Consider the following 24,445-nt stretch of genomic DNA (forward strand, 5'->3'; position numbering starts at 1 on the left):
TAAAAATCATAACTTGAGTTCTACAACTTGAAAATCAGTTTTGTAATTTTCCCTGAAACTAGACTCATATATGCATCTACAAATTTTTTTTCTAGAATTTTTGGTCGGGCCAATTAGTACAGTTTATTAGTTAAAGTATCCACTGTTACAGGGTGCAACTACACTGACCTTCATGCATTACGACCTGGATATCTCCCTGTACAGGGATTCAATACTGATGCCGTTTATTTCTATAGAAACTAGACCCAAAGAGGAATCTATACATATATAGCATGACTCCTAATTATCTCTGGTTAATTCACAATGAATTTCCAAAGTCAGAATAGGGAATCCAGAAACCATTCTGGCCCTGTTTCACGAAAACCTAATTATCTCGTAACATACAACTCACATGACCGTTTCGTTTCTTCCATATGAAAGTAGATTCATTAAGGTTCATTTACATAATTTATTCACTATTTAATTCCATTCCTACTATTTTAGTGATTTTCACATCCACCTCACTGCAGCTGTCAACCTCTGTCATTAAGGTAGATTTTACCTACTTCATAATTTCCTTGATTCAACTAGCCCTTTTAACATACATGGCACAAAAGATAATCACGATTAACCATTCCAAGGGCTAATCGATTCCAAACATTACCACATCTCTTAATGAACAACATACAAAATGATCATGATACCATGCCAAGGTGCATACAAGCCATTTTCGCATGGCTAAAAGTTTACATACCAAATTTTCAACAAAACATATTAGCCTATACATGCCAAAATGCTCTCCTAGACCCACTAAGAAGAAAGTACCAAAAGTTGCTAGCGGTGTGATGACTTTGACGACGGTCTCGAGCACACCAAAATGGATCAAGAACCTAGGTAAGCAACAAACAAGCACACCAAATGAGTACATAACTCGATGAAGTCATAAGCACTACTCTACCATCCAACATTAATAATCATTTTTTGTTTCTTTCAAATCATAACAACTATGCTCTGGTTTCTTAGATTCTTGGTTCGATCTCATGCCAAGTCCTTCAATTAATTCAATGCCAAGTCAGCCCAATCAATGTAGACCCATTTCCTCAAGTTTGGAACAACGATGCACTAGATAAATCTATGCATACACCGCACAACCTCAAATTCGATATTTAGTTAATAGCTCAATCACTTACCTCATTCATCACAATTTATACCAACAACCAAGCGTTGCACACATAGTGCTTATTATGTTCGCACACATAGTGCCATAGTAAATCGCACACATAGTGCTATAGTAAATCGCACACATAGTGCCATAGTAAATCGCACACATAGTGCATTTGAGATTCCCTCATGCTTCAACCTCCCAATCGGCACACATAGTGCCACTTAATTTTGCACACATTGTGCCCTATGTCAATTCATCATGGTAAAGCAATTTGCTAAATTCAAATTGTACATATGGTCATATTAACAAGTAGGAGAATAACTCCGAAAATATCTATCAAGGAGTTCTCACAACAAGTGCTTAAGGACTTACCTGCGTTGAGTATAACGGTTCCGACCCGGCTACTCGATGTCCTTGGCTTTGCCCTTGCTTGTTTCTCCTTCTTTAACTTCTCGGGCTTAATAGATAAATAAACTAGTTTAATCATCTTGCTGTACATTTATAATTCAATTACACATGCACATGTATATTTGCATATTCGCAACCCTCTTACTAATTACCCATTTAGTCGATTATATACATGATTAAAGGTAACATCATGAATGGGCATACTTATATATATATATACATACCCGATTGTGCACCAAAAATTTGACTCAACATCACCTACATACTCACTTTGATGGCCGAATATATATATACATTTATAGTGTTATCTACAACATCATCTAAACACCTAAATTTTTCTCATGCACACTTGATCAACCTTTTTCCCAATCTAGCATAGCTTCACCTCCATTTGTGATATCATATAAATTTGCATGTTGCTACATTTCTTAAGTTCAACATCTCTATGCCCATTATAGCCACTCCCATAATCAAATTCTAAAATCGGCAACATCCCCTTTCAACTATGTTAGCGAATACTCCTCCCTTCTTAGTCCCAACCGGCACCTCCAACAAAAGGACTTAACATCTTCCCTTTCATGCTAACATAACAAGCAACTTAGTTCATCCATACAACTAACATGTTAATAGCATCAAGGTATCAACTAAAATTTTAAGCTTCTTGTCAACTTCCAACTCTCCAACAACCCCAAATCCAACCTTGGGATAGATAGTATTTAGACCCATCACCCAAAGGTTGTGTAAACTTCAAAAAAATATCATTGAACATACCTTGATCTAAAGGACCACCTTGGCGAATCTTGCTTCCTCTTCTTCCTCTAGTTACGACAATTGCAAAAGAAAGAAAACATGAGCACTCCTTCTTCCCTCCTTATTAAGCATTCAAACTCTCTCATTTTCATGCCACAAGAAGTGAAAGAAAATGATGAACATTTTTCTTTCTTCCTCCCTCAACTCACGGCAATGGGGGTACACCCACACCATTCTCTTTTTTTTTTCTTTATTACCCATGTTTCTTATTTTATTTTTTCTACATACCCACTAACTAAACGTGTTTGCAACATGTTTCCACCTATAGCATGGCCGGCCATCATGCTTAAATTTGGGTAAATTGACATGCAAACCCACCTTTTTCACAACATGCACTTATAGGCCACCCTACATTTGCCTAGCACATTTCTAAATTTTCTCACATAAGTCCTATTTGACAAAATTCACTTATAATTAACAAAATTCAAACATGAAATTTTCACACATGTATATGTACATATAATGAGCATCAACTATGATGATTAATTATTTTTATGACTCGGTTTAGTGGTCCCGAACCCACTTTCCGACTAGGGTCAATTTAGGGCTGTTACAACTCTCCCCCACATAAGGAATTTTCATCCCCGAAAATCTTACCGGTAAATAGGTTTGGGTAACGCTCTTTCATAGAGTTCTCGGGTTCCCAAGTAGCTTCTTCCATCCCGTGTTTGAGCCATAACACTTTTACTAACGGAACCCTTTTGTTTCGCAACTCCTTCACTTCACGAGCTAGGATACGAATCGGTTCTTCTTCATAACTCATATTGGTTTGAATTTCGACCTCTGATGGACTAATTACGTGTGACGGATCAGATCTATAACGTCGAAGCATCGAAACATGGAAGACGTTGTGAATCCTTTCAAGTTCAGGGGGCAAAATCAAACGATACGCAACCGGACGTACTCGTTCGGATATCTCATATGGCCCGATGAACCTCGGACTCAATTTGCCTTTACGGCCAAATCTGAGTATCTTTTTCCAAGGCGAAACTTTAAGAAACACTTTATCTCCCACCTGATACTCAATGTCTTTTCGCTTCAAATCCGCATACGATTTTCGACGATCTGTGGCCGCCGGACTTTCACGGATTACCTTTACTTTCATTCAGCATCTTTAATCAAATCCACTCGAAAATTTTGCTTTTCACGAGCTCGGTCCAAAACAATGGTGTACGGCATTTACGCCCGTACAAGGCCTCGTAAGGCGCCATCTTAATACTTGATTGAAAACTATTGTTGTAAGCGAATTCAATCAAAGGTAAATACCGTTCCCATGAACCACTGAACTCGAGGACGCAACATCTCAACATATCCTCAAGTATCTGAATTATCCGCTCGGATTGACCATCGGTTTGTGGATGAAAAGCGGTGCTAAAATGCAGCTTGGTACCCAAAGCTTCTTGCAATTTCTTCCAAAATCGCGAGGTGAATCTCGGATCTCTATCCGACACAACAGAAATCGGTACCCCGTGTAATCTCACAATCTGAGAAAGCGTACAATTCAGCTAGTTTATCCAATGAAAAAATCAGACGACGGGGATAAGGTGAGTGACTTAGTCATCTATCAACAACAACCCAAATCGCATCCTTCTTGCTCGCTGACAATGGCAGTCCGGACACAAAGTCCATTGTGACTCGATCCCATTTCCACTCGGGTATCATGATCGGTTGAAGTAACCCTGAAGGCACTTGATGTTTCGCTTTCACTTGTTGACATATTAAACATCTCGAAATAAAGTCGGAGATGTCTCATTTCATACCATGCCACCAAAATCGACATTTCAAATCGTTGTACATCTTCGTACTCCCCGGGTGAATTGACATTCGGCTACAATGAGCTTCGTTCAGAATCATCGAAATGAGTTCTGAATTTCTTGGAACACACAAACGATTTCTGAACCTCAAACAATCGTCATCATCAACTTGAAACTCTGATTCCACATTCGGAACACATTCAGCCCGTTTTGCAACCAATTCATCATCGACTTTCTGAGCTTCACGAATTTGACGAATCAACAAGGGTTTGTTCTTTAATTCCGCCATTAGTACATTGTCGGATAGAACAGACAAGTGTACATTCATCGCTCGCAGGGCAAACAGTGATTTACGACTTAAGGCATCCGCAACCACATTAGCCTTTCCCGGGTGATAGTCAATGACAAGCTCATAATCTTTCAGCAACTCGAGCTAACGTCTTTGTCGCAGATTCAAGTCTCTTTGAGTCATCAAATATTTGAGACTTTTGTGATCCGAATACACATGGCACTTCTCCCCAAATAGGTAGTGTCGCCATATTTTCAAAGCGAATACAATGGCAGCTAGTTCGAGATCATGGGTCGGATAATTTTTCTCATCCGCTTTAATTGTCTCGACGCATAGGCCACAACTCGACCTTCTTGCATCAATCGTAACCCAACCCAAGTAGGGAGGCGTCACTATAGATGACAAACTCTTTGCCCGATTAATTTCGCACTAAAATTGAGCTTAGTCAAATAAGTTTTCGATTGATCAAAACTTTTCGACATTTTTCCGTCCATTCGAACTTAACATCTTTTGAAGTAGCCGTCATGGGTGTGGCTACCATCGAGAATCCTTTTACAAACCGTCGGTAAGTAACCAAGCAAATCCCAAAAAGCTCGAACCTCAGTAATATTTCTTGGAGGCTTCCGTTAAGTATGGCTGAAATTTTGCTCGGTCGACTCGAATACCGATCAGATACCACATGACCCAAGAAGCTAACCTCTCTTAACCGAACTCACACTTGCTTGAACTTAGCATACAACCGCTTGTCCCATAAAATTTGCAACACTAATCTCGGGTGCTCGCATGTTCGGTCTCATCTCTCGAATAGACCAAGATGTCGTCAATGAACACAACTACGAACCGATCCAAATATGGTCCAAGATCCGATTCATCAAATCCATAAATACCGCAGGGCATTAGTGAGCCCAAACGGCATCACTAAGAACTCGTAGTGACCATATCTCGATTCAAGGCGTTTTGGGTATGTCGAATCTCGAATTCAAGAATCGATAATAGCCCGATCTCAAATCTATTTTGAGAACACCGAGGCTCCTTCAGTTGATCGAACAAATCATCGATCTGTGATAGCGGATATTTGTTCTTTATTGTCACTTTATTGTCGACGATAGTCGACGCACAACCTCATGGTTCGTCCTTCTTTTCACAAACAACACAGGTGCACCCCAAGGTGAAAAACTCGGCGAGCAAAACCTCTATCCACCAACTCTTGCAATCGAGCTTTCAACTCCTTTAATTCCGTTGGTGCCATACGATCACGGAGCTATCGAAATCGGTGTGGTCCCTGTACAAGCTCAATACCAAACTCTATCTCCCGAACAAGTGGCAAACCCGGTAATTCTTCGGGAAAAACATCCGGGTATTCACAAACCACCGGCACAGATTCGGGTTTTATTTCTAACTCCTTATCATCAATTACATACGCAAGGTATGCTTCGCACCCCTTTCTTACATATTTCTGGGCCAACATTGATGATATTACAGCTGGCAACCCCTTTAAGTCCGTAGACTCAACTCGGATCATCTCGTTATTTGCGCACCTCAAATCCATAGTCTTGCTTTTGCAATTCACAATCGTATCATGCACGGTCAACCAATCTAAACCGAGTATAACATCAAATTCATCAAACGGCAAAAGCATCAGGTCCGCCGGAAAGCAGGACCCTCGGATTACTAGGGGACATTTCTTGCACACTTTTTCGACAAGCACGTATTGACCCAAAGGGTTTGACCCTCGAATTACGAACTCAGTAGACTCAACAGGTAGAGTCTTACTGGATGCTAAGGTTTCACATACATATGAATGAGTAGAGCCAGGGTCAATCAACGCAATCACACTAGTATTAAAGAGAGTGAAAGTACCAGTGATAACATCAGGGGAGGATGCTTCCTCTCGTGCACGGATGGCATATGCCCTAGCAGGAGTACGGGTCTCAGATCGAACAGCCATATCAGTGGCCCCTCTCTGACTACCACCCCTACCTCCTGAAATTCTTGGTGGTCTACCTCTAGTCATCATTCCACTAGGTCTTGCACCTTGCATCCTATTCTTCTCATCAAGCTCGTGCAATCTCTAATGAAGTGGTCCTTGAACCGCATCTGTAACAATCCCTATTGGTAGACTTACCCCAACATTCACCTATGTGTCTTCTCCCACATTGGGGGCATTGGGTTTCTCTTGACGGTTATTGCCCACACTAGCTACCGAAGTAGCTCGAGTCCGTCAATGGTCGTGCTCTTATGGAAATTCCATGATCGTCCTCGATTTATTGGTGTCCTCCACGAACTTCTTTACAGCAGAGAACGGAGCTTTACCGTCGATCTTTTGCGATAATCTCTAGCTTCAAATTCAGCCTTCTTCTTCTCTTTTCCAAGTTCCTCCGCCTTGCGTGCTCATTCAACTAGTGTTACGAATTCTTTTATCTCCAAAATACCCACTAGTAGCTTTAAATCTTCATTCAATCCTTCTTCAAACCTCTTGCACATAGCAACCTCATCACCACACACTCCGGGCATACCGATCGAGTCTTACGAACTCATGTTCGTATTCGACATCTTGTATATCTGCCTTGCTTGAGCTCCAAGAATTCCTTACGCTTTTGATCGATGAACATTGATCGATATATTTCTTTGAAATTCTATTTGAAAGAAATCCCAAGTAACTCGTTCGTTTGGGACTATGGAAATCAAAGTCCTCCACCAATAGTAAGTGAGTCTACGCAACAAGGATATAGCACACTTTAGACATTCATCGGTGTGCATGATAGTTCATCAAACACCGAATGGTGTTATCAAGCGAACTCGGCCCTTTCGGCATCATCGGTAACTATGGCCTTGAACTCCTCCTCGCCGCTTCCTAATCAAGTCTCTGGTGGCTTACTCAGCCTCACGGTCGATGGAATCGATGGCATTACGGGCTCTTGGGGTGGATTATTCAAATTCGGAATTGTTGGATAGCCGGATTGGTTCGGGCATATTGCGCGACCCACTCATTCATCATGGTAAAGAAGGCTTGTTTAGCCCCTCACCTTGATTATTCGCAGATGGTGAGGTTCAACAGCGGCGTCCTTTGTGCAGGAGTAGCCGCTACACTTTCAACGTCATCCGCAAGGTTTCTCTACATCGGGATCCATTTACTAATCAAAACAAAAAATTTTAACCGTCGAAGTCATCACACATTTAAACATTAACATTAAGGCATGTATAGCTAGACTCATACGTGCTATGGTAGTCCTAGAACCGACTAAACCATAGCTCGATACCAATAAAATTGTAACGCCCCGTGCCGAGTCCGCTGCCGGAATCGGACACGAGGGGCTAACGGCTTAAACCATTCACTTTTACAGTCCATTTTAAAATTTTTCCAGGCAGTCGGCTAACTGCGTTACTGTCACTTTAAAAATTATAACTTGAGTTCTACAACTCGAAAATCAGTTTCGTAATTTTTTCCTGAAACTAGAGTCATATATGCATCTATAAATTTTTTTTCTAGAATTTTTGGTCGGGCCAATTAGTACAGTTCATTAGTTAAAGTCTCCACTGTTACAGGGTGCGACTACACTGACCTTCATGAATTACGACCTAGATATCTCCCTGTACAGGGATTCAATACTGATGCCGTTTGTTTCTATAGAAACTAGACCCAAAGAGGAATCTATACATATATAGCATGACTCCTAATTATCTCTGGTTAATTCACAATGAATTTCCAAAGTCAGAACAGGGAATCCAGAAACCGTTCTGGCCCTGTTTCATGAAATCCTAATTATCTCGTAACATACAACTCACATGACCGTTTCGTTTCTTCCATATGAAAGTAGATTCATCAAGGTTCATTTACATAATTTATTCACTATTTAATTCCATTCCTACTATTTTTAGTGATTTTTCACATCCACCTCACTGCAGCTGTCAACCTCTGTCATTAAGGTAGATTTTACCTACTTCATAATTTCCTTGATTCAACTAGCCCTTTTAACATACATGGCACAAAAGATAATCACGATTAACCATTCCAAGGGCTAATCGATTCCAAACATTACCACATCTCTTAATGAACAACATACAAAATGATCATGATACCATGCCAAGGTGCATACAAGCCATTTTCACATGGCTAAAAGTTTACATACCAAATTTTCAACAAAACATATTAGCCTATGCATGCCAAAATGCTCTCCTAGACCCACTAAGAAGAAAGTACCAAAAGTTGCTAGCCGGTGTGATGACTTTGACGACGGACTCGAGCACACCAAAATGGATCAAGAACCTAGGTAAGCAACAAACAAGCACACCAAATGAGTACATAACTCAGTAAGTCATAAGCACTACTCTACCATCCAACATTAATAATCATTTTTTTGTTTCTTTCAAATCATAACAACTATGCTACAGTTTCTTAGATTCTTGGTTCGATCTCATGCCAAGTCCTTCAATTAATTCAATGCCAAGTCAGCCCAATCAATGTAGACCCATTTCCTCAAGTTTGGAACAACGATGCACTAGATAAATCTATGCATACACCGCACAACCTCAAATTCGATATTTAGTTAATAGCTCAATCACTTACCTCATTCATCACAATTTATACCAACAACCAAACGTTGCACACATAGTACTTATTATGTTCGCACACATAGTGCCATAGTAAATCGCACACATAGTGCTATAGTAAATCGCACACATAGTGCCATAATAAATCGCACACATAGTGCATTTGAGATTCCCTCATGCTTCAACCTCCCAACCGCACACATAGTGCCACTTAATTTTGCACACATTGTGCCCTATGTCAATTCATCATGGTAAAGCAATTTGCTAAATTCAAATTGTACATATGGTCATATTAACAAGTAGGAGAATAACTCGAAAAATATCTATCAAGGAGTTCTCACAACAAGTGCTTAAGGACTTACCTTGCGTTGAGTATAACGGTTCACCCGGCTACTCGATGTCCTTGGCTTTGCCCTTGCTTGTTTCTCCTTCTTTAACTTCTCGGGCTTAATAGATAAATAAACTAGTTTAATCATCTTGCTGTACATTTATAATTCAATTACACATGCACATGTATATTTGCATATTCGGCAACCCTCTTACTAATTACCCATTTAGTCGATTATATACATGATTAAAGGTAACATCATGAATGGGCATACTTATATATATATATACATACCGATTGTGCACCAAAATTTGACTCAACATCACCTACATACTCACTTTGATGGCGAATATATATACATGTATAGTGTTATCTACAACATCATCTAAACACCTAAATTTTTCTCATGCACACTTGATCAACCTTTTTCCCAATCTAGCATAACTTCACCTCCATTTGTGATATCATATAAATTTGCATGTTGCTACATTTCTTAAGTTCAACATCTCTATGCCCATTATAGCCACTCCCATAATCAAATTCTAAAATCGGCAACATCCCTTTCAACTATGTTAGCGAATACTCCTCCTTTTAGTCCCAACTTGGCACCTCCAACAAAAGGACTTAACATCTTCCCTTTCATGCTAACATAACAAGCAACTTAGTTCATCCATACAACTAACATGTTAATAGCATCAAGGTATCAACTAAAATTTTAAGCTTCTTGTCAACTTCCAACTCTCCAACAACCCCAAATCCAACCTTGGGATAGATAGTATTTAGACCCATCACCCAAAGGTTGTGTAAACTTCAAAAAAAATCATTGAACATACCTTGATCTAAAGGACCACCTTGGCTGAATCTTGCTTCCTCTTCTTCCTCTAGTTACGACAATTGCAAAAGAAAGAAAACATGAGCACTCCTTCTTCCCTCCTTATTAAGCATTCAAACTCTCTCATTTTCATGCCACAAGAAGTGAAAGAAAATGATGAACATTTTTCTTTCTTCCTCCCTCAACTCACGGCAATGGGGGTACACCACACCATTCTCTTTTTTTTTTTCTTTATTACCCATGTTTCTTATTTTATTTTTTCTACATACCCACTAACTAAACATGTTTGCAACATGTTTCCACCCATAGCATGGCCGGCCATCATGCTTAAATTTGGGTAAATTGACATGCAAACCCACCTTTTTTCACAACATGCACTTATAGGCCACCCTACATTTGCCTAGCACATTTCTAAATTTTCTCACATAAGTCCTATTTGACAAAATTCACTTATAATTAACAAAATTCAAACATGAAATTTTCACACATGCATATGTACATATAATGAGCATCAACTATGACAGTTAATTATTTTTATGACTTGGTTTAGTGGTCCCGAACCCAGTTTCCGACTAGGGTCAATTTAGGGTTGTTACACTCTTCCTACTCTTCAATTAACTTTACTAAAATAATCACAAGCAAAGTTGAAGCATTACCTAAATAAACATATTTTAAGTGCGAGGGAAGTACCTTAAGTTCTAATTGAGGTGGCTCCTGAATTGAAGCTTTTGGTTGAACATAATCTCTACTTTCTAATTCCAAAGATTCAAAACGAGATTGTAGATTAAATCCCTTCCCGTTAGCTTCTAGAAAAGCTAGGTTTTTTAACCCCTCTTCATCACTTGGAGGGTTTGACATCAAAACTTGTTCCCATGGGTCCTCAATAGAGCTGAGTTCCCATTCTACCACTAAATCTTCTAACTCAGATACTACAGAACAATCATCAACTGTGCCAGAGAATTGCATAGACTTAAAAACATTAAAAATTACCTGATCGTCCTAAACACGCATAGTAAGCACGCCTTTCTACACATCAGTAAGGGTCCTTCTAGTTGCTAGGAAAGGCCTTACTAAAATGATTGGTATCTCATTGTTTGTTTCAAAGTCTAAAATAATAAATTTATCAAGAAAAATAAATTTGTCTACACGTACCAATACATCCTCAATTTTTCCTTCTAGATGTGCTAAAGATCGATCTGTTAATTGAAGTGTAAGCGTAGTATGTCTAACTACACCTATCCCCAACTTCCTAAATATGGACATAGGAATCAAGTTGATGCTCGCACTCAAATCACATAGTGCCTTACCATAATAAGCTTCTCCAATGTTGCAAGATATGGTAAAACATCCAAGGTCCTTCATCTTTGGAGGTAGTTTATCTTGTAGATATGCATTACATTCCTTTGTCAAAGCTACCGTCTCAAATTCTCCAAGTCTCTATTTCTTGGATAGGATATCCTTCATGAATTTTACATATTTTGGCATCTACTCAAGTGCTTCTACCAACGGAAAGTTGATATGAAGTTGCTTGAGTATATCTAAAAATTTCTTGAATTAGATTTCCTATTTCTACTTTTGAAGTCTCTGAGGGTAAGGTGGTGGAGGATTTTTAACTTCAACTGGTTGATTCATCTTTTGTGGCAATCCTTCATCTAATGAATTTGTTAGTTTATCAAATTTGACTGGTTTAGAATTTACGTTATCAGATTTTGCATATTCTGGTTCTGGTGAAGGTGGAATTTCAACACTTGCTGAACTTCCATTGAATCTTGAGCGTCAGTTGGCTCTTCTTCAACTTCGACAGTGTTGGGCTCTAATGTCTTTCCACTTCTTAATGTCAATGCTTTACAATACTCTTTCCTCGAATTTCTTGGATTTTTCATATCACTTGGTAGAGCACCTTGTGGTTAGTTCCTAAGTTCAGTAGAAAGTTGACCTACTTGATTCTCCAAATTCCTTAAAGTGGCATCATTATTTGCCATATTTATGCCCTCAATAGGTTCTCTAAGCTATTGGAAGGTTCAGCTTGAGCTCGTTTCTAAACTTGTTGGGTAAAAACAGGTGGCTGGGTCGATCTCGGTTGTGCATAAGTGTTATTGGTTCTAGCCCCTTGGTTACTCTAAGAAAAATTAGGGTGGTTTTGCCAAGATGGGTTATAAAAATTGGGTTGTAGTCATTTCCTTCCTCGGTTTTGGTTTTGGTTACCCATATAATACACAGATTCTGGGTTTGATGGACATTCTTGGAACAAGTGACCTTCCCTACAATAAACACAGGCTACAATCTTAAATTGATTCGGTGGCTCAACTCTAAAATTATTAAACCCATTAGTAGTAAAGTTTTTAAGCATTGAGGATATCAAAGATACCTGAGATGCAAGTGAAGTGAGAGCATCCACTTCATGTACTCCAGTGACTCATCTTCGAAGTGCTACTCAATTGGTTGGCCATTGGTAATTATTGTTGGAAATCCTATCGATGATTTCATAAGCCTTGTTATAAGACTTAGAGAAGAGAGTGTCATTAGTAAAAGCGTCCACTACCATCCTCATGTGAGCTTTGAGACCATTATAGAATGTCTCTAATTGGATGCAATGAGGGATTTTCCATGATGAGGGCTCTACATAATAGTTCTCTAAACCTTTCCCAAGCCTCAAATAAGGACTCGTCAACCATTTGTTGGAAGGTAGTGATATTATTCCTCAACATAGCATTCTTGCTATGTGGGAAGTACTTCATAAGGAATCATTTTGCTAACTCTTACCATGCGGTAATGGAATTTGGTGGCAACAAGTTCAACCAAGCTTGAGCTCTGTCCCTTAGTGAATATGGGAACAAATTTAATCATAATACATCTTTGGGTACTCTGGCTAATTTGAAAGAATCACCCACCTCCATAAACAATCTTAAGTGAAGGTAAGGATCTTCGGTAGGCATTCCACTGAATTGGCCCACTGTCTGAAGCATTTGTAACATGATTGGCTTCAGCTCAAATTGTTGTGTCTCAATTTTGGGTCTCTTACTACCTAGATTAAGCTCATGAAACACTGGCATGGCATACTGTCTTAGAGTTGTATCCCTATCATCAATAATAATGAGAGGATTTTGAGCATGGTTTGTTCCGTTTCCTTGATTCAGATTTTCAAAGTTCATCTCTTCGATCATTCTCTGATTTGCTTGACTTCTTCTTTGTCGAAATATCCTTTCAATCTCAAGGTCTATGGGGAGTAAGTCAATAATTCTATCAATACTCAAAAACACCTGGAATAATCACAAAAAATAATGGAATTTAAATTAAACAAAAAAATAAAACAAAATGCAAAATTAACAAATTCATAAATAATGACTTTTAAAATAATCCCTAGTAATGGCACCAAAAACTCAGAATGACAGAAAATGTGCAAATGTACATAATCGCAACAAGTAATAAAGTGACAAGTAAAAGTCTAGTTATCGTACCCACAAAGGCTGTGAAAGAAAATTATTTATAAAATGTAAATCAAACACTTTGGTGATGGCAAAAATATGTTATTTTGAAGAAGTGATTTAAAAATTAAAAATTAACTAAGTAAATAAAATAAAAAGTAAAAATTCCAATGCACAATTTCAAAAAGATGAGTTTTAATTAATATGACATAAATGTGTTAGATCAATTTCATTCTTTGACTTAGAATTACTAAACCCATATTCATGTTGTTACTAAAATTTTCACGGCAACTTGGTAATTTGTTAACTACAGCACATACATACTTATTAAATTAATCAATATTTTGAACATTTCTTAATGGTAATTCAAACAATTAATCAATCTTCATAAGCACATATAAGATTAACTAAGGTAAAAATATATTTCTATATTGAAACAGTTTAATCACAATAGTCTTACAAGTTATGTAAGGCTAATGTATCGTTTAATACCGTCACTAATTTAACCCTCAACTGCCTCAGAAGATTAAACATGCACCAATTAAAATTTTTTTCAATTAATTAAAATTTCCATATGTTTAATAATTAATTCATTCATTACCTTAAATTTTATAAAGAAAGTATAACATAAGCATGGTTTTATTTAATTGAACAACATACCAATGCCTATAATAACACAAAAATGATTTTAATCATTTAAGTGGACAGAAATGCAATCAATCCAGCACGAATTAAATTTAAGCCATTTTAATTAGAAAAATAATAACAACACAACAATCATTTATATTCATAATCACAACATAAACAAGAAAATTAAAGAGAAGGGAACTAGGAAGTAAATCTAGGATTTCTCTGAAGCCTGACTAGTGCGCTCCTCTTATTCTCTGCTCATTCTGTTGAATTGAGACCTCTATGGATAATTAAATGCTACTATTCCAATGTGGAAGAAGGCTATTTTTCAAGAGGGAAATCATCAAGGGAAATGGGAAAATAAGAAAGGGAATGGAAGAGAGAAAGTGAGTGAAAGAAAGAGAGATGTGTGGGAATGAAGGTGTGTTGAATGAAGTAGTAAAGGGGGAATTTATAGGTGGGAGTGGATACTAAAAATAGAAAATAATTAGCAGCCATGAACTCTCCCTTGGCTGGCCACAAAAGGAGCAAGTTTGAATAATTCAAACTTTGTTAAATTTAGCTTAGGGCAAATATTCAAAGACACGAAAAGTGGAGGGGTTTGAATGGAGTTTAAATAAAATTTTAGGTCTTTTTTGCAAGCATAAAAATCATCAAAAATCAGCTGATTAGGTCAGCTTGTTGGATGGTTTTGGGCTACCAATTTGCTTGGTGGATCAATCTTCTCTTCTTAGCATACTAGGCCACTTTCTCCTTCAGGCTTTATATTTTCAACCCAATTAAATTTGGATAAAAATTAAATATAAATTACAAAAAATAACCATCATTTGGACCGCCCTTGGTTGAAAAAATATTAAGCCTTGCTCTTGGTTCACTTGATGCAAAATTTTCTCCAACGGTTCAAGCCTTTCGAGGTGTCTGTCGAGCCAATTTTCACCTTTTGTGTAAAACTGTAGAAACTAAACCAAACTTGTGAAAATTTATTATAAAATAATTAAAATTCAATATTCTAATAATTTAAGTGAAATTTAATTATTTTATAATTAAAGTATGAATTTCAACAAAACTTACTACAAAACTGTATGAATTAGAGCTCAAAAGGTGTTAAAAAAGTCTATATATTTTTGTATTTCTACTACTCTTACTAGTACGTCTTCAGATTTACCTTCTGAATGTGAGTAAGATCGATCAGTTAACTACAGCATGACTGTGGTGGGTTTTGCCTTCCCAATTCCCAGCTTCCTAAAGATAAACATAGTCATTAAATTTATACTTTCTCCTAAATCACATAATGCTTTACCAACATAATGATTTCCAATTGAACAAGGGATACTAAAACTCCCTAGATCCTTCAACTTTGGGGGTAATTTATTCATCAATATCACTGTGCACCCTTCAGTAAGAGAAAAGGTTTCAAATTCTCCCAATCTACACTTTTTTAACAATATATCTTTCATGAATTTTACGTAATTGGGAATTTCCTCCAAAGCTTTCACCAATAGTATGTTGATATACAGTTGCTTCAGGACATCAAAAAATCCCTTGAACTATAAATATTGTTTGGACTTTCGGAATAACTAAGGAAATGGTGGCGATGGCCTTTCTTCAGACTACTAGTATTGTTTTGCTGTGGCATTCAGTTTGACCACATGATCTGATTCTGCTGCAACATTCACTTGTTTGGCCTTTCAGTGGTAGATTGTTTTTCAGATGGTTCTGCGATCTGTCCTTGATTTTCCTCTTCACCAGTGGCATCTCTAATAACTTCATTCAGCTAAGTACCACTTTTGAGAGTGATAACCTTGCAATACTCCTTCCCTTGTGATCTTGTATTCTCAGTATCACTTCAATGCTTCTTGAAGTCTCGAATTTAGAGCATTTGCGATCTATCCCACGTGATTTTCAACTTAACTATGAATTATGGCGTCATTCTTGGCAATGCATTCTTTTAGCAAATTTTCAATAGATGAAGATAATGTAAATTTTGTTGAACATTTTTTCACGGCATAAGCTAATTATAACCAGGCTTTGCACTTGTGGCATTCTGTCTAATAACATTATTGGGATTTCCCACTCCTTGATTATTCCAGCTAAAGTTTGGGTGTTGCTTCCACCTGGATTGTAGGTGTTGGAATAAGGGTTATTATTGCGGTTGAAATTTCTCATGTAATACACAGAAGCTAGGTTTGATGGACATTCATTAAATACATGATCTTCCCCACAATAGGTACCCGATAGTTCGACTGATTTCATCTCTTGAACTGCAGCTAGACTCTTCACTATTTTGATCATGTTAGTCATAGATCATACTTGGGCTGTCAATGAAGTGATTGCATCAAGCCCCATAGTACCAGTAGTTTTCCTGCCAATCCCAACTCTCGTGGTAGGATATTGATAATCATTTTTGGCTATCTTTTCCAAAATTTCATTTGTTTCATTATAGGATTTATCCAACAATGTACCATTGGCAGAAGCATCAACTGCCATTCTTGTATGCGCGTTTAACCCATTATAGAATGTTTCCATCTGTGCCCGGTGCTGGAATCCATGCATCGGACATTTTCGAAGTGATTCCTTAAATATTTTCGAAGCTTCATACAATGTCTCATCCTCTGATTGCCAAAAAGACCTGATCTCATTTCTAAGCTTGGCATTCATATTAGACGGATTATATCGTAGCAAAAACCTTTGGCAAAGATCATTCCATGATGCCACCGTCCCTAATGGAAAACCATTCAACCATGCTCTGGCACTATCTCTCAATTAATATGGAAACAGTTAAGTCGCAGGGCATCTTCAGGAATACCTTGTTGCCTAAACGAGTCGCATACTTTTAGGAATGGTCATAAATGTAGTCATGGATCTTCAGTAGGTAGCCCACTGAACTATTCTATAGTTTGCAACATCTGAAACATTACAGGTTTCAATTCAAAATGTTGAGCTTGAATAGGTGGCCTCACTATCCCTAGGTTCAAATCATCCAGAATTGGTACTACATGCTCACAAATGGGCCTGTCGCGGTCATCTATCACATGAGGAATGTTAACATTCTAGCCATTCAAATTCAATGGATTTTCCATACCTGGATCATTTTCGATCCTAGCCATATCTCATGTGACAGCCCTAATTTGACCCTAGTCGAAAAGTGGTTGCTGGACCACAAAATCGAGTCACAAAATTATTTAAATGCTCTTTTCTATGTTTATTATATGTGAAGTATCATTCGTGAAAGTATCATATCTTAATTTTTTTTCATTTGGATGTGAAATTATTATAAAGGACTTATGTGTGAAACTTTGAAAATGTGATAGGTTAAATTGTAGTGGTCAAATAATGCATGGTTTAAAAAAATGTGGACTTGCATGTCAAATTCCCCACTTTTGAGATAGTGGCCGGCCATGATGATATTTGATACAAAATATATGTATTTTATATTAGTATTATAATAACTAAATGGTTTTATAATATAAAATAAAGATAAGTAAGATAGCTAAAGGGTGAAAAAAACAAAGTGCTCATCTTTGTTTCTTCTTAGCCGAATTTAAAGAAAGAAAAGGGAGCTAAGCCATTTGGTCACCTTTAAGCTTGAATTAAGGTAACTAATTCATGTTAGTTCTTGAAATTTTAGCATACTTTAAGCTAGTTACTAAGTCCCTTACTTAGCCCATGTCAAAATTTTGAATTTTGTAGTGATATGAGCAATTGGCCATGGAAGAATTTGAAGGGAATGGTTGTTGTCTTTATGTTTTAATGAGTAATTGTGGATGGGTGAAGTTTGAGCTAGTTAAATGTTCATATAGGTGGATTAGATGATAAGGGGAAATTGGCTTGTGTGTACGTGTAGTTGCCGAATGTGAATTTAGATAACATTTGAGTAATGTTTGCATTTTAAAATGATGGAATGGAGATTTAAGCTTGATAAAATTTTGTTAAAAATGAATGAAAGAAATAATTGTATTCAGCTATGGATGATTGGATAATAAATTGGTGTGGATGCGTTGAATGAGAAATGCACAATTATAAGTTGAATTTAAGGTTTGTTAAATTTGTCCTTATCATTGCCGAATGAGTTTAATGGTTAAAGAAAATTGTTAAGTGATTAGTTAATGTGCATTTGGTCATTTAGGATGAGTATACATTTGATAATGTTTTGATGCTTTGAAATGGAATTTAATTATTAAATGAGCTCTAAGCTTGTTGAATTTTGAGATGTGATTGGGAGCAAATTTGACATGAGCATATTTTGCTAATGACATGTTGATAAATGTTGAGTTATGGTACCATGATATTAACTTAGTTATCAAGTTGCCGAATGTGCTTATAAGTAAGTGAAGTTATGTTATAATTGAGCTAAGTGTGGCTAGTAAAGCCTATTTAGTTTTCTTGCTATATTTGACCATAAATATGTTTGAGTGATTTCTATTATAGCTTAACGTTTAGTTAAGCATGATTGATGCTTTTAATTATATAGTTGTATAACTAAATTTTTTTTGGTTGAGTGTTATTTCGTTAAAGGATTGCTATTATTAAGCTTAAAGGCATTCAGTCATGAGATGGATTAAGGTGAATAAATGTTTATTTGTTTGTTTGAATTAAGCTCAAGAACAAAGGGAGCCAAATTCGGATAGGGGGAAAGCAAAAGTAGTTGATTAATCAACCCGTAATTATTCAATGACATTCAAGGTAAGTTCTTAAGTGTTTAAGCTTGATTCTTTTTATATGCCTAAGAGTTAAATTAATATGGCAAAGAGAATGTTAATTTTATTTAGTTAATGTGCCAAATATATAATGATTTAAGGCTATAAGCCGATTATGGCTATTATGCTTAAGTTGAATTGGATTTGGAAATTTGATGCACTAAATGAGTGTTATAATGAATAAACTATGTCGTATATGTGCTGGAAGAGATATCTCGATTTGGGATTATTGAATATCTAAAGGAAACCATGATATGTATAAAATTATTATTAGTCATACGTGGTAGCCGAATGTGTCTTGGTACTAATGTGATTAAATGTGACCTTCGATGAGGTAAATGTTAGTGATCGATGATATTAGTATACATTGTAATATATATTCGGGTTTCAAACCTAGCAGGCCTTATGCCGGTGATGAATTTCAGGCTTTGATCCTAGCAGGCATAATGCCGGTGAAATGATATCGGATTTAAAGGTCTAGCAAGCTTTAAGCTGGTGAATATTATCAGGCTTCGAGCCTAACAGGTATAATACCGGTGAAATGATATTAGACTTAAAGGTCTAGCAGGCTTATTGCCGATGATGAAATCAGGTTATTACCTAGCAGGCAAATTGCCGGTGAACTATTAAAAGTGTAGTGCTATAAGACTATGGGCTAATACGATATGTGGATTCGTTCCGTAAAGTAAATTATTCAGGTACGAACAACCTAATTATGTACATGTGAATAAGTGAATTTGATGATTGATGTGAATCGAACATATGAGAAATGGTTTCATGTTCAACTATGAGACCTTGTGTTAGATCGGCAATTGAATTTGTGTAATACATTAAGTTGACCAGGTATATGTTATATACCTATATATGTTACATTGATCGAAATTGAATCATGGATGTGAAATGAGAAGTATATGTGAAGATGTTATATATATCTGAAATAGAATTTATAGTGACCTTGTAATCATAGGTCCATGCTTGTGATGAATAAAAATGTGATGAAATTGAATGGTGATATACATGTTTAAATAATATGAATGCAAAGAATGTGTGAAAGAGTAAATTTGTAATAAATCTGCTTGGGACAGCAGTAGTAACGTGAATTTTAAAAATCACCATAAATTCTGGGAGTTGAGCTAGAGACTGAATAAATTATTTAATTAAAGCTTAATGAGTCTAGTTTCTTATAAAAGAAACTGTGTAAGCAAAAGAATTGCCGATAATGAGATATTTGAAGTGATGTGGGACAGAGTCAAAATGACTTCTAGATCCCTGTTCTGTTTTTATAAAATCATTATAAATTTTATAAAAATGGTCATAAGATAAAATTTATATACTTAGACTCCTTAATGAATCTACTTTCAAATAAAATAAATGAGAAGATATTTTGAATTCTGTACAATGAGAAATTTGATTCGTAGCTAAGAGTGGTTAGAATAGTCAAACAGTGAAACAGGGGAAACTTTAAGAAAATATGGTATTGAATGGCCAAACCAAAAATTCTGAAAATTTTATGGATAGAAGATATATGATCTATTTTCAAGGAAAATTAATAGCACTTGATTTGGAGTTTCGTACCTCTAGTTATAAATAATTTAGTGACTGTTGCTTAGGAAAATAGATTGTAGTGAATTTGTGATTATGTTGCAAACATTGATAAAACTTGTTAATGAGTTGCTAATTGTTTTCTTATGAACTTACTAAGCTTTAAAGCTTACTCCCCGTTCTCTTTCCCCATTTCTTATAGGTCAGTACAATAGCTTGAGTTGGAAGGGCCGGAGACTATCGAGTTATCATGTGAGGTGAGAAGGATTGTAAATCATTAAGGTTTAAGGCATGTATAGGGGACTCATTTTTTCTGAGTGTGAGTTATGTATAATGATAATGTGTAATCATATGATATAATTTCATTGTTTATAAATTTTTTAATGTATGAATAATTGTATGAGTGTTTAGGATTGTTCAGGGTGGAAAATGGCTTGTCATATAGCTTAGAAGTGTCCACATGGATAGACACACGGGCGTGTGTCTAGGCCGTATGTGATACACGGTCACACCATACGGGTGCCTTCTCAGGACATGTGTCCCCTACAACTTAAACCCCTATTCTGTTTTGGTAACACGGCTGTGTCTAATGTCACACGGGCGTGTGACGTAGTTAAATACTAAATTTCTTAAGTGACTGAAGGGTCTCGGTTTATCTCCAAACCCACTTATATGTGCGATATGGGCTCGATACATAAATAAATAAGAAAATTGAAATCAGATGTATTCCGTAAAGGTAATTTTAGAATGCCACAGCCTAAAATAGTGTAAAAGTGTTCGGTAGCACCTTGAACCCTGTTCCAGCGTCGGGGCCGGGTAAGGGGTGTTACATCTTACAAGTCTTTTCTCCTTCTTCACAATGTTCTCTCAATCTCTAGGTCAAAAGGATATTGTGACAGCCCTAAATTGACCCTAGTCGGAAAGTGGTTTCGGGACCACTAAACCGAGTCATAAAAATAATTAATTGTTATATTCTATGCTTACTATGTGTGTGCATGCATATGTGGAAGTTTCATTCTCTAATTTTACCAATTTTATGAGAAATTATTAAATAGGGATCAATGTGAAACATGGTGAAATATGATAGGCTAATTTTAAATGGCTTCTTAGTGCATGTTAACACAAAGGTGGAGTTGCATGTCAAATAACCCGTTTCCTAAGGTTAGTGGCCGGCCATGACATGATGATGGGCAAAGAAAACATGTCCTAGACATGTTGGCCTAGTGCATTATGGAAGGAAAATAAAGAAATGAAAAAAAAAAAAGAAAAAAAGAAATAATGTGTGTGGATGCCCCATTGCCGTGACTAAGCAAAGAAAGAAAGAAAAAAAATTTTGTTGCTCATCCTTGGGTGTCTTGGCCGAATAGAAGAAGGGAAATTGATAAAAGAAAGAAAGGAGAAATTTGGTTATATTTTGTTCTTCTTGCCATGAACTAAAGGAAGAGAAAAAGGGGGGGAAGAAGCTAGGTATTCGGTCTTCTACTTGTTTGATTGAGGTAAGTTTTAAGTAAATTCTTTGAGATTTCATAAAAATTTAGTTGATGGATAGGTCTTTGATTGAGCCCATGTGTGAATTTAGATCCTTGTGGTGATTTGGCCATTCGGCTAAGGTAGGAAACTTAGAAGATGATTTCTATTCCTTGTGTTTTGTGAGTAGGGAGCTTAAATTGAAGTTGAATAAGGGGAATATGTGTATTGAGGATTTTGGTAATATGGAAATTCGGCTATGAGAGTGTGTATGTGGTCACTTGCCGAATGTGGGTGTTAAGGTTAGTAGGTTGGCCTAATTCTTGCATTAGAAACTCATGAACTTGATTTAAATACTTTAAATTTATGGTAGTTAAATGGAATAGAAAGGATCTATTCGGCCATAGTAGCTATTGAGGGTTTAAGTTTGTGATTCGTGTTAAATTTGATGATAGGAAGAAAAATTGGCTTGTGTATGTGTAGTTGCCGAATGTGAATTTGGGTAACCTTTCTTGTAACATTGGCATTAAAAAGTGGCTAATAGGGATTTTTAATGAAAATTACGCCAAGGCCGAATGTATCATGAAGTGAATAAAAATGCTACATTGTGCTTATATGTATATTCGGCCAAGGAAGCATGATATGAAGCTTGATAAGCTTGAAAGACGAATGACCGAATGAGCTATAGGTCATGTAGGGTTAATTTTATGCATATGTGAGTGTGTGGCATTAGTAGTTAATGGTATTCGGCATTATTTAACTAAGAATTGAAATGAATGCTTGAAAGTTAAATAGGTCACCCAAGTGATCGAATGTGTTAAAAGCAAAATATGGTTGCCGTATGTGTGTGTTTGATTGAGAAGTAAATTTGTTTGATTTAGCTCAAGAACTCAAAGGATCAAAGTTGGACAAGGGAAAGACAAAGTAATTGAATAGCCGTTGAAGGCGATGCGACAACATCCGAGGTAAGTCATTAAGCACATATGTTTGATATTGCTTAAATGATTGTAAAATCTATGCAATTGTGTTTAATGGGATGCTATATATATATAAATGAAATTGTATGTGTATGGAGTGATGACAATTGTTGAATGTAAAAGAAATAGTGAAATGTGTAGAAAGTTTGCTTTCGGCACTAAGTGTCTTGGGCAATACGTGTGTACGGTGACGAGATTGGCACTAAGTGTGCGTCTTTGGAAATATATGGCACTAAGTGTGCATGCTGGAAATATATGGCACTAAGTGTGCGAGCTCGAAGGGTATGGCACTATGTGTGCGGGCTTAAATCGCATGGCACTAAGTGTGCGAAATCGAGTATTAAGCACTGTGTGTGCGTACTCTATATATATATATAAATATCTCCGATCGAATAATTATATGGAGGGTGTGTCTCTATCGAGTTGAGTATGGACAGCGGATCGGGTAAGTACCTTGAGCTCATGACGAATAGGCAATATGTTCATGCTCGGGGTTGAGCTTGGTAAGCTTTAAATCTATGTGATGATTGCAATTGTATGATTGTGGTGAAAATGAGTTAGTGTGTGAAAATGCCTCAAATATCTTATTGTGTAGAATATGAAATGTGGATGTATGACTTGGTATGAGATTGAACCGAAAGGTCCGAGGAATTATGGTATAGTTTCGGTATGGATGAGTACCTAGCCTCGTTTATTGTTTCATGTTGTGACAACTTTATTAATGGATGGTGGTTGAATGCTTATGACTTCTTGAGTTATAAACTCACTCGGTGTTTTCTTGTCACCCTTTTAGGTCTCTTGGACTCGTATTGTTTGCGTGTTTCGGAACCGTCGTTGAAGTCATCACACCAATGAGCAATTTTGGTATTGTCTTCTTAGTCAACCAAGGAGAACATTTGGCATGTATGGGCTATTTTGTTTTGTTGAATTTTGGGTTGTAAACTTTAAGCCATGTGAAAATGGCCTATGTGGTCGTTTGAATGGGATGCTAGAACCTATAGCCACGGGTCTTAGAAACCTTAATTTTGATAAGGTGGCCATAGTTGTGCCATGTATGATGAATGATTAGTAAGGCCAAGGAAAGATTCATGAAATTGGCATAGTCTACTGCAGTAACTGTTGCGGGCAGCAGCAGTGATATGAGATCGAAAAATCACCAAAAATAGTAGAAGTGGAATTAATTGCTAAGAAAATTATTTACTCGAATCTTGATGGGTCTATTTTCATATGGACGAAACGAAACGACCATATGAGCAGTATACTGAGAGATATTAAAGTTCTCGTGAGACAGGACCAGAACGGTTTCTGGATCCCCTATCTCGACTTTGAAAATTTACTATAAATTATCCAGAAAGAATTAGAAGTCATGCCTTATATGTGCAGATTCCATTTTGAGTCTAGTTTCATTAGAAACAAACGAAACCAGTATTAAATCCCTGTACAGAGAGATATTCAACTTGTAACGCGCGAAGGTCAGTGTAGTTGACCCCTGTAACATGGGTGACTTTAACTAATAAACTGTACCAATTGGCCCGACCAAAAATTCTAGAAATAAATCCATGGATAGATATTTGAGTATAGTTTCAGGTTA

The 24,445-nt window shown here is 36.8% G+C and overlaps 1 non-coding gene across 1 annotated transcript; it reads left to right on the forward strand.

Annotated features, from left to right (window-relative positions):
* The first annotated feature begins 12,718 nt into the window (after nucleotides 1-12,718).
* Nucleotides 12,719-12,823, forward strand: LOC128284535 (small nucleolar RNA R71). Its single transcript, XR_008274959.1, has one exon. It is a non-coding gene; the product is annotated as a small nucleolar RNA R71 (small nucleolar RNA).
* Nucleotides 12,824-24,445: the final 11,622 nt, after the last annotated feature.

The sequence above is a fragment of the Gossypium arboreum genome, chromosome 11 (genome assembly GCF_025698485.1).
Source record: "Gossypium arboreum isolate Shixiya-1 chromosome 11, ASM2569848v2, whole genome shotgun sequence".
NCBI classification, from domain to species: Eukaryota; Viridiplantae; Streptophyta; class Magnoliopsida; order Malvales; family Malvaceae; genus Gossypium; species Gossypium arboreum.